Genomic DNA, 12,271 nt, shown 5'->3' with positions numbered 1-12,271 from the left:
CACAGCAGCATGTGAATGGGAGGAAGAAAGGGAGCTTTGTTTTGTGCTTTTCAGATATTCTGATGTTTCCAAAGGCCTTGGGTATTGTGTGAGTTCTTGGAATTTAACTTCAAAAACATATTTGATGGTAATTGGAATTTGTTATATTTCCTAGTGCTAATTTTCTAGCTGTTTCTTAAACTAGTTGATAATTATATTCCTATGTGCATAAAGATGATCCTACGTGTTCAGACATTAGCTCTATTCTTAACTTGCTTGTTCATGAAGTATTTAAGAACTACTTTGTATTTTTTAGAAGTATTTTATTACAGCTTTAAGATTTTGCATTCAGGCCTTATACTTTAACAGCAGCCTTGCAGGTCCTTAAAAATTTAATCACTGTAATCTGTATCAATTTAGTTTAGCACTTTGTTTGATGAAATGTATCAGCTGTTGCTTACAGCTCCAGTTCAGCTGGCAAAGCAATGTGCAAAGGGAAGTATACAGAATAGACATGCTGCTGTCCTGCAGCCATATGAAGGTTTGTCTGTGCATAGATATGCTTCGCAATGGGCACCCCTCAATTGTCTCCTATGCCCCATGAAAGGAAAGAAGCAACTGTCCCATTTCCATTCGAGTGAGGCTTAAAGACGCTATTATTCCAAAATAAATACATTGATTTAAAGATTTATTTGGAATAACAACTACATTTTGAAGTTATTCACTACCTCAAACTGTATTTTCAAGCATAGACAAGCTCTAAGCATTTGGAGGCTGACTTTTAATTAGTACAACTGACAGCACCATCCCAGAGCTGGTTTATCTTAATGTCAGAAGCTAAACTTCATTAAGTTTTCTAAGCAGCATAAGAAAATGCAAATAAGATAGAGCCCCTTAAAAGGCTTGCGACCGCCCTTGTCACTTTTCTTGTGGATGTGATTTTCACTCATAATCCCATTGGCTTTCCCTCTTTGCTGTGTGTTTCGGCTACATTCCCAGCTTGGCACCATACCCACATATTTCAGTGGTTCATCAGTGCTTCGCCATGAGGATGGCAGAAGGTGACAGTTTTGTTTTGAGCAATGTACAGCCACAGCCCCAAGCCATCCTGAAGCTGGATGCAGTTGGAGGGAGCCAAATGCCTTTCCCAGCACAGCACCAAAACACCTCCTGCTGACATTGCGGTCCTCTAGTCCTAGCATCCATGTGTTGCAGGCATTCAGGTTCCCTCAGCTTGGAAAATGAGCAAAATAAGTATGTCTTTGCCTGACTGTGTGGTCTTAGACTCCTTGGTTTTTGTGTTAATCAGCAATTAGCAGCTGGTTTGTCCAGCACCCCAAAGGATACAGTGGCTGCTATGACCCAGGCCATACGCTGAGCATGCAAGGCTGCAGCAAAAGCAGGGCATTGCCTCAGCTTGGAAATTAAAGGCTGCTGGTGACTTTCTGCAACTAGGAAACACAGCTTTTCTCTTTAATTCTCTATCTGGATCTGGACTAAAAGCTTATTTCTCTTTGTTAGTAAGCAACACTTACTAGGTTTAAAAAAACAATAATAGAAATACAGTGCTAAATATCTCTTGATTTAGTAGGAGTGGTAGATTCTTACCGACATTTTCCCAACTCACATGTATTGTTTTTTTCACTCCCAGGACTGCTGTGAAAGGCAGTATCAAACTTTTGGAGCTGGCCCAGCTCCAGGGAATGACAGGGCCAGAAGGAAAATCTATTTTGGAGAATAAGAAGGGAGTTGTAGAGGATGTAAAGTCAGTTTATTATTAAAAAAAAAAAAAAAAGAGGTAGAAGGGCATAATGTTCAACAATGATTTTATTACAAATGTGATGCGCAGTGACAGTATGTTAAATTTTGTTGTCAGCAGGGGACAACACAGAACAATTTGTGGCAAAAGGCAACAGATGTGATTCTGTCTGCAGCTTCACACAGCCGCTCTGCAAGCCAGTGCTCCTCCTGTAAGTTTCTAGGAGGGATCCAATAAAAATAATATAAAATTTTATTGTGTTAGTGGCACTAGTTATTAGAGTGAGGAGCCAGAAAGCTTACCCAAGGGCTGAACCTTTCCTATGTTTTAGTGCAGAGTAAATGATGAGGCTGTTGCCGGCAACAGCAATACTACAGTGGGAGAAGGTAAATTCATTTTGGAGTGCTTAGCACGCTGCTGGAGATGGCTCAGAAGCAGAGTGGGAAAGCTAATAAAAGAGTAATAGGCACCAACACATCAGGAAGGTTAGAAATGAAATGTTGAGGCGGTATTTAAATAAAGATAAAAATAACCTAGGACTTGGCACTTGCAGTGGCCAAGCATTGCAAATTCCCAATTCAGGGCAGCGGTGACAACGAAGAGCATTTTGGAGGATATTAGGATGAAGGCTGGAGGTGATGCTGAGCCCCCTTCCCCTCTCTGCAGGGGAAGGGCCCTCACAACAGCCATCACCTGTGCCTGAGCTGCCTGAGGTGGATTGCTCTGCCCTCTGAGCGGATGGGGCTGACAGGCGTTGGAGCTGGGATGGCTGAGGGAGGGAAGGGGAGCCGCCATGTTGGGAAGGGCGAGGAGGCCTCGCCACAGGAGCCCCCAGCCTGACAGATGATAGCTGCCACCATCCCACCTCAGGTCACCCCATCCTCTCCAGAGCCATCACTGACCAATTTGGGTCACACTTTGACCCATCAGAACAGCAGGTTCTGCTATTTTGGTGCGCTGTGGGCTTTTTTTTTACTACACAAGTAAGAAAGCCCACCTTCTTTTACTGAGCTACTTGGAGTGACAGACTTGAGGGACATCACCACTATTGCCTCTCCTCTGCTTTCTCTGGGTGTTTATAGCACCAAGATGCTCCATAAAATCTTCCTGGATTTCCTGAGCATAGGGTTTAACCATGTTTTCATATGTATCATTTTTATTAGCGAGAAATTTAATCAGCAGATTAGGCAGCTCCAAGCACTGACTGAACAGTCTCTCATGGCAGTATGGATGCCACGTGAAGACAGTGCTTTCTTCTCTGGTCACATATCCTTCATGAAAGGTAGATAAATATAACAATGTGAAACTTCTTTTAGTGTGTACAACGATTATATTTGAAAATAAATACACACTAAAACATGACAAATTAAAAAAAAATCATCAGGACTTTAACCTGAAACAATGTGGTTCTATGTTTTGGAAATGAAAATTAAATTCTTTTTGAAGAACAGTTGTGAAACAATTGTTTATTTGTAATAATAATTATTAATGTTATTTGTAAATAATGATAACAATTGTAATTGTGATTTGTTTTGTCAGAGACACTGCATCACCATGTTGTCGAAGTGACCTGTATGAAATGCAGTTGCTCTGTGCAGGCTGAAGAGTTTTACCAGTTGGTACTGTAATGGGGCAAATGCTTTGCTTTGGTCCCTCAAGCCAAATAATGCAATATTCACTTGACATGAGGCAGCATCTTTTAAGCTCACTTCCTAAACAGAACTCAGCAGTTTCAGAGAGAACAAAACCTTTGACTGCAAGGATCTTTTTCCAAAATAATTTTATTTCCTGAGCCATTTCATATTCCAGCCATAATTTCAAAAGACCCAATATTTTACAACCTCACTTGCTAGTGAGACCAAACTTTGTTGTGTAGTTGTTTGTTGTTGTTTTTTTTTCTTTTTCTGAATAAACAAATGATCAGTTAGAGCCGTAATGAGGAAAGCAAACTTTTTAGCATTGATCTGTTGGGCAATTAGGAAGAGTTTGGGGAAATGTATTGCCAGGAAAATATACTATTATTTTAGAATAAAACTAGGCAACGGGATAACTAGAGAAATAAGTCAATATTTAAGAAAAAGTTTGAGTTCTGTACAGCTGCATAGGAAAAAGCCACTGGCAAAAAGATTGTGGTGGTAAATATGCTTAATAAATGTACTGTTTCCTATGTAGTTGTGGCCCATTCGATTTTTTTTCAATATTTTGCACAAAAAACTGTTAGTATAGCTCCAGAAAGCAGCTTATTTGACAGATTAACTGAAGAAACGTAGAACATAAGTGACAATCACAGAGTAAGGAGGCAAAATCCTTATGGGCTAAGGTTTTGAGCTTTAAAACAGAAGGGAAGCAAAAAGAAGACCATATATATTGGAATCTTAATTAGTATTTGGCCTGCTCTGACCAAGGCTCTGTTCATTAATTGCTGGACATGATCCAACTGGAGTGCTTGGATGCCCTTAGCACGTCAGGGCATTCTTATTCAGTAACGCGGAACAGATTTCTGGTAGGCTACAGGTTTAGATAAATACAACTGGCATAATTTTCAGCTAGGGTAAACTTCTGTTGCCTTACTTAGATAACTGAGTTCATGGGTTTATGAGATGATGACTATTTATTTTCATTTTGGATTAGAAATCAAGCTGAAAATCAGGTTAATAATTCTGAATGGGTCTTTTTTCCCCTCAGATCCCAGTCATTCATTCATGCCTGAAAAAATCTTTCCTTTGATCAAGGGACTGTATCAGAACAAAGTGTATTCTTTTCATATTTGCTTTGTGATTCTGAAATCACTCTCACATCAGTTTATAGTTTTCATGGTTCAGGGACACCCCCACAGATAAACACTTTATGGGGCAGAAATCCTGTTAGCGCAAAGCAATATAATGAATAAGCCTATTTTGGAGATCATAAAGGGCTATTATCCATAAGAGTAATCTTGAATAAACTGTCTGATGCCCTGAAGCCCAGACTGTTCACAGTGAAGAACATGCACATATTAAATTACAGGTTTGATATATACATATATATTTTTAACTCAGTTAAATGCATTAAACCCGGTGCTTGCTTTACCTACTGTCAGCATAAGGCTTCAGGCACCCTTGTATTGTAATGGCCATGTATAACTCCATTAGCTATTGTTCTGCTGCAGATGACAGCACAGCTTTGCATTAATATCAAGTGATTATTAACAACACTAATATATTCATTTGTAGAGCAAGGGGTTATCAATTTTGAATTGTGTAGTCAGAGTATTTTCTACATGTCATTGACTAATATCACATTTGGAAACAGCTGGCCAATGGTGTGTCAGAAGTGAGAACAAATATTTTATGTCTGTATTAAGTTCAGCCCTTGTGTTTCTCTGCTTGGATCCTGAACCATAGATTTATAGCTGGAACATGGCTTAATATCCAAGAGATTAACAGAAAACACATTCTGCATATGTGTAAAATAAGCCCAAGAGTTGCAAGGGAGCTCTGTGTTAATGGGGAAGACCAAATACCAAAACTTTACTATTTTCTTACAAAATGTTTGAAATGAGATATGTTCATTTTCCTCCTGCAATTTTATGGCAATGAAAAACTGTTTCTTGAAGAAAACAGTGGAAGAGCAACCAGAAGTAGTTATATCTGAAATTCATTTTTCCCATTCTCTCTTTTACTAACCTATTCTGTATATTATTCCTATTGAAGTTCGGTGATGTATGTAGCATCTCAAACGTTTGTAGTGAACAAGAACATTTAAACATTGCTGGAAGTGTTTCAAAATAACTTCATCTGGAGATTCTCCTGCAGATTGTGTATTGCATCCTGATGTATATATCTTGTACTCTGCCTTTTTACAGGTGTCAGAAGACAGTGAGTGATGGATGGATTTACATGACTCAAAGAGAAAATGCTGCTCTGCCAAAATCTGATGACAACAGCAGGACCAAAAATTTGACTCAGGTGATTTTTTTGTTGCCCACATAAACAATTCCACTGTGTGTAAGAGGAAACCAGCATCTCCCTTTCTTCATTCCTGCCTTACTAGGCTCAACCAGATGGATAAAGAGGAAATGATAGCCTGAAACCAATCAGTGGCACAGAGCTAGGTTTCAAAACTTAAACAAGATAAGAAACATTTGAAAACACAAACACACACACACACAAAATCAATTCATTTTTCAGTGATTTTGTAAAACAGAATCAGGTGTCATTACATAAATGGCAAGTCATAAGAAACAAACAAACAAAGAAAAAAAAACATCAATTGTGTTAAAGCAATGCAGATTCCTTCCCTGTAGCAAAATGGTTTCAAAGATTGGTAAAAGTTTATGTCCTACTTCATAGAATTGTGCTCTAATCAATATGAATGTTAAACTGTACTGTGTGCAGTGTAAGGCCATATTGCATAGGTCTGGTGGCTTATGAGAGCCACAGATTGCTCCCAGGTAAAGGAGTGTTGCAAAAATAGACCATTAAAATCACAATAGTAAGGAAATGGAGAAAGGTGTGCTTTCAGATACAGAGAAGTTCATCTCACAAGCCAGCTGGCTGAGAATAAATTGTTTACAATTTTAAATAGATGGTTATTTTAGGTGATGTTTCTTCTTGTATCATGCAGTCAGTATGAAGAGAAGCGTGTTAATTCCCAGAACATTTATACAGTATTTACACAAAATATATTAAGGCCAAGAAGGAGAGTTTTCAAAAACAGACTGACTTAAGCTAAGACAACTCATGATAATAAGCCTTTTTAGGAACCTTTGAAAATCACAGCCAAGGGTTTTGTTATGTTTTGCTCTAAGCACAGACATGAATGCCAACATGATAGATCACTGGGTGTCCAACCCTTTGGCTTGCCACGTTGTCCTACTCTGCCAAGGGATGCAACTTCTGTGACAAAACTCAAGGAACCAGAGAGGCTGGGAAAGAAAGTAATAGGAAGTGTTTGACATCTGAGAAGTATATTTAAGAATAGTAGTTGCAGATTTCCTTGTCAAAATCCCATGTGGGACCACCAGCATACACAACCATGTTCATCGGTGGGTACCTCAACAATGGCTGCCTTGTGCGGCCTAGGGAACGTTCTAGACCTCCCAAGTTGATCCACCTTTAAAAGCCTCCCTCTGGTCTCTGGATTTGGTTCCACATCTGTTTATTTGTATTCCTCTGTCATTATCAGTGTTCACCAGGATAGGTATTGTTACAGGGAACCAGAAAGGCAGGTAGGTATTCTGCGTAGCACATTGGTGAATGAGACTAAATTGGTAAGCCTGCTGCTTCTGAGGGCACATAGTTTGGAGATGAGACATTCAGCTTCTACAAATGGTTTCCTAAATGTTTCTTACAAATTCCCTGTCTGAAATGGTAAGATCTGTCAACGTTCTCTGGGATTTAAGCAGCTTAATAACCATAATAAATGCCTGCATTAACACAGAGAGAACACGTGTAGATAATTTGTTGATTTTTTTTTTTTAAGTCAGATAAAAATGAACAGTAGAAGAAGGAAAACATCCATATTAACCCTGAGAAAGCTCCAGTATTAATTGGCACGTAATCAGGTACAGCTGCTAGTAGCCATGCAGCTCTATAAATCAACACATGCAGCACTGCCAATACAGTCTTAAGAGTTAGAGATTATAGAGTATGCAAATGCTCCTTGAAATCCTGTTCAGGTTGCTGGGTCAACCTGAAAAAAAAAATCATATTTTCTTATTAAGCTCACAGGCAGGTAAACCTAGTTTCTGTTTTTGTCAATATCAGATAACGTTTGAATTCCTTTATATTGTGTAAACCATCTCTTCCTCTACTTGTATGTAAGTGAATTATATACCAGAAGATGCTTTACCTGTGATGTGTGTCTTGATAATAGCAGTCTTCAGAGCACCTAGTTGCTAAGGGATTTGATTTAGTAGTTCAGTGGGTAGGGATGGTGATAGGAGGATGGTTGGACTAGATGACCTTGTAGGTCCTTTCCAACCTAATGTATCTATGAATCTGTGAATCTAGTTTGATGGGATATTCTGCAGGTTCTTTATGGAATCTTACTTTTCTGGATATTATTGTCTTCTGGAGAAGCAACATAGCTTGCTGGAGCTACTACTGGGCTATGCAGCACCAGGCAAATTCAAACATGTAAGTAAATGCAAGAATACAAATGGAATGCGCAGCAAAGAATTAAGCTCTTGATTACAAACTTGGAAGCAGTGACGCACACATTAAAAAAAAAAAAAAAAAAAAAGGAAAACACTCCAAAGATTTAAGAAACCTTCAGTGATTAACAACCACCTCTTGTTTGAGCCATCACTTATGTTTTTCCTTTCAGCTATCAAAGTCAGGAGGCTAATTCAGCAGAATTCTCCTTCCTTAGGGCTGGCTTTCTGACCACGCTATCGTTCTGGGGTTTCCATTAGCCTTAATGTTCATAGGGTTCCTTAATTCTACTAGATGCAAACACAGCTCCAAAGACTTCTTTGTTTCTGTACTCACTTAGGGTCTTTTGCTCTCCGGCAAAATTGACATGGCTGTTACATGTTCACATAAGCATTAATGAAGTATCTTTAACATGAAGTGTGACAGCTCTGCTTTGTGAGAAAAGTTGTCAGAGTACTGAGCCTTTCCTGTTCTTCCTTGTTAGGTCAGCTGAACTGCATTTAGAAATGTTTGTGCATATTTTTTTTCAATCCCTTAAGACTACTTGTGCGACACTTGATGTCTTTTATCTTCATGATGCTTTTATAGTGACCGTGGATGGTATTTTGTATTGTTAGGCGTTTTAGGACTCATTCTGCCAAATAGAAATATCCCTGGGTATTTATCACATTGCTTTAAGAACAGCTTTTGAGATGCATGGAACACCCTTTCTTGCAATCAGTTAAAGCTGTGACAGTTTTCATGTGTGCTTTTGCACAGCTAATCAGCAGCTGCATTTGTTACTTATCCTCAGAATATTGTTCTTCTTCTTGGCTATGTACCTCTTATGAATATTCATAAATGTGATATGAATTAAGTGTGAGAAATGTGCTCTCTTATTTGAGGTGCTTCCTTCTGTTCATGTCTGTAGCATGCTGACTTTCTGATCTTCCTAAAGAGAAAGGGATAAATGAGTAAATAGAGAGATGTGTAAAAGCTAGTGCTCGATGTTGCCTGGCGACTAATAGCTGTGGCAGCCTAATTAGCCAACCTGCTCTGGAGACACAGGTGGTTAGCAGATAGGGACCTCAGACTGGAAAGAGCAAGGAGAGATTAGTTGAATTCAGAAGAGGAGGCAAAGGTGGAACTCTTAGGGATACGTGGGGTAAAGTTCCTGCGGTCATCTGCTAATTTTATTTGTTGGTGTCGTTTTTGTTACAGTAAGAAATTGGTGGTGGTACGTGTTTGTTTTTATGCCCTCGTTTTTGTCTTTGGTTGGCCCTATAGTTTGTGTTCTCTGGTAGAAGCATGAAAGATTTGAACATGGGTTTTGTGAGTTTGTTCCAAATGTGTTATTTGCTTGAGTAGAGCTTGCTCTATTTTGTGCGTTTCAAAGGCACGTGCACAGTAAGGAGTGTGCAGAGTGAAATCAAAAGTGGTGTAAATTAGTTCCCAGTTCTGCACAATTTTTCCATTTCCAGTATAGCATGTAGATGTACTCCTTAGGGATGTGGTTTAGTGGGCAGTGTTGGTGGGAAGTGGATGGTTGGACTGGGTAACCTTAGAGCTCTTTTAGTGCTGAGGTTGCTTATTAAGTGTGGCTGTTGTTTTGAGAGAAAAAAAAGCAGGTACTAGAGAAATCTCTGTACATTGTAAAACATACTTGGAAACCTTTTCTCCTTTTACTAGAAAGAATGTACCAGAAATGCTAAGTCATGGCCTGAACCAGTGATTGAGCACCTGGTGAGAAGGCAGGGCCAACCCGTGGGAGCACAGCTGCATGCAATGTACCTGAGTGATGGAAACTGGTGGAGCCAGGATCCACCCCTTTCCAGACCTCATTTAAGGGTTGGCAGTGGAGGCAAGGGGATCCTGCTGGAGGTCCGTGTACCTAAGGCCTTCTAAGGGTAAGCAATTTCTTTCTTTTATTTTGGTGTTTATGGCTGTTATGTTTGAGTAGGTCCTTGCTTGCTGCAGCCTGGGACCTTGCTTCTCTGCTGTTGCTGCTGTAATTTTTCATCGTGTTACGGTACTGAACTCAGTTTTGCAATTTCCTGGAAGTGCCGTGTCCTTTTTAGAATGTGCAGTAGATTCTTACTTACCTGCATGACTATCTCAATGCTTTTCTTTTTTCTTATTTTCTCTCTCCTCTCTCCAAACAAGAAAACAGTAAAGTGGCTTTTCTTTGGAAGGAAAAAATACATGAAGAAAAGGATACAAAGTTAGGGAGAGTGAGAATGAAGTGTAAGAGTTACTGAAGATGTGAAATAAGGAAGAGCATGGAGAGAACTGTCCTAAACTTGTGATTGCACTTTAAATTCTGCTTCAACAGTTCTTTATGCTTTATTTTTCACTTTTGAAGAGTGCTATGCTAAATAAATACATCCTACCAAAAATACAACACGGATCAACAATTGGATACTGCTAGTGATCTCACAATGAAGTGAGGCATGGGTTATTTTTTGCATATCCTATTTTATTCAATGCGTGATCAGTGTTAACTTTCCACCATATGTGGAGAACAAGAAGTGATCAGTACAAAGCAGGCTATCTGATAACTTTAATTTTTTAAGGAAGGTCAACAACTATTATTCTATGATGTTTTTTCAACTTTAGTCTGTGCTGTTTGTGGAAAAAAATGCCTAAATATTATTTCTTTTTTGCTGTTCTAGAATTAGCAAGACCTGAAAGCCTGATTGTCTTTGAGGCTTATGAAGATGTATATTGTGCATTCTTAGGGTTTTTCTGAAGGTAAGAATGGTTACCATGCTTTCTTTTGGATGGGAAAAGAAACTAGGGGGCTTCAGCTGACCCTAAGGGATTTCCTTTTGTCTGTGCTTTAAGTGCATTCAACTGTGCTGTATGAAAAAGCTCAGATTTAGTGTTGCTTTTAAGCAATTAGGCCTTTCTACCTCTGAATTGCTAGAATATTTTAACTGCAGTAAGATACTTCAGAAGCATACTGCAGTCGAAGTTGAACTCTTTGAGTAAAAGATTAAAGTTTGTGGTTTTTTTTTCCCCAAGAACTCAATATACTTGGTAAACGTGTGAGCTGTGGTTGATACAGATGATGCTATAACAAGATGAGAAGCTTAGAGTATTTAAGGCCTTCATACTTCATGAAGGCTCAGAAATGGAGAGAGTGTTGAAGACGATTCCAGTTCTGTTAGAAAATCTTGGGAGACTAGCATTGAATGTTAAAGCAATAGATACAATATGAACCCAAAGTAACAGAAGTAGATGTCTTTTTTTTATTATTTAATTTTATTTTCCTATTGAATGTTGCAACAGGTTCACTGTAGGAATGTGTGTGCCTGTAGGTCTGGCTGTCTGGTAACTGACAGATAACTCGAGTGGCACTGTTTCTGGCATCCGATGAATTCTGGGACTCCAATAATTTAGGGCTTTGTTTTTCTAGTAGCACAATATGTACATTATAAAACTTGTATGAGTTGAACATAATGCTTTGTTTGCATGCACTAGCAGCTTTGTGAATGTAGAAATATAGTTTTTGTTTGTTCATGATTAGCCTGGCTGTTTTCGAAGTGTTATATCTGTAAAGTAAGATTTTGAACTGGAAGGCTAGAGATTCTCTCTAGTTGATGCTACAGGGTGGTAGGTTGGTTACTGTTTTCCTTTTTCTTTTTGTCTCTTTCCTTCTTTCTGCTATGACACTGTGAAAAAGGAACATTAAACTGGGATTGCATTCTATATATTCTTTTCTGTAAGCAATGGAAAGTGAGCATTTCAATTTGCTCTGTATTCATCTTCCTACCCAGAAACTGTATTTCTGCCTACAGCTGAAAGAGATAAAGTGTAACTTTCTTCTGCATGCCTATGAAAACCTCAGTATGAATCCACCTAGTAAGTAGGGGGGGAGGGTGATCAATGAAATCTGGTTCCTGTTGCTGCAGGTGGGAAGCAGACAGTGTTTGCTTTTGCTTGCTGTCCCTGAGCTAACGGCCTGCTGCTCAGCAGCCTGTGGCATATAAAACAACCGTATTTGGTTTCATGAGAACTTCTGGAAGATGTGCTGAAATTAGAGATGTTTTTGATGAAGGGAAAATGGCCAAGCAACTTTCTTCTCTTGGTTCGACTTTATTCTTTCTGGCTCAGTTCCACCTCACCTAGCATGTTATGTTAATCACTCAGACAGCACCATTTTCCTAACACCTACCAACCTGCGAGTCCCTCTTTCCGCCTGCTTTTTAGAGATTAGTTTCGTGTTATGATCTGCCAAAGTAACCTATCTAACACCTAGCTGCTGCAATTGCAGTAGCAGTTTCACATTGCAGATGAAATCCCATCAGGGCCGGAAATTGTTTCCTTTATGTGAGTGGCAAGGCAATTACTGAGCTGAGTGACGTGGGTAGAGGAGTGCATTTACACTAGAAGCTATTGCTATGGCAGAAACTTC

General features: G+C 39.1%; 1 long non-coding RNA gene across 1 annotated transcript in view; it reads left to right on the top strand.

Moving 5' to 3' along the window:
- LOC136050509 (uncharacterized) overlaps positions 1-10,605 on the top strand; it is a 35,793-nt gene extending 25,188 nt beyond the window's left edge. The window contains exons 2-3 of the long non-coding RNA XR_010622394.1: positions 5,583-5,685; positions 10,527-10,605. This is a non-coding gene — a long non-coding RNA (uncharacterized LOC136050509). The remainder of the gene's footprint in view (positions 1-5,582; positions 5,686-10,526) is intronic.
- The last annotated feature ends 1,666 nt before the right edge of the window (positions 10,606-12,271 follow it).

Source organism: Cyrtonyx montezumae, unplaced genomic scaffold, assembly GCF_038088225.1.
Source record: "Cyrtonyx montezumae isolate F1298 unplaced genomic scaffold, pur_monq_1.0 scaffold_24, whole genome shotgun sequence".
Taxonomy (NCBI): Eukaryota; Metazoa; Chordata; class Aves; order Galliformes; family Odontophoridae; genus Cyrtonyx; species Cyrtonyx montezumae.
The sequence above is the reverse complement of the archived record's forward strand: the minus strand, read 5'-3'. Positions and strand labels throughout refer to the sequence as shown.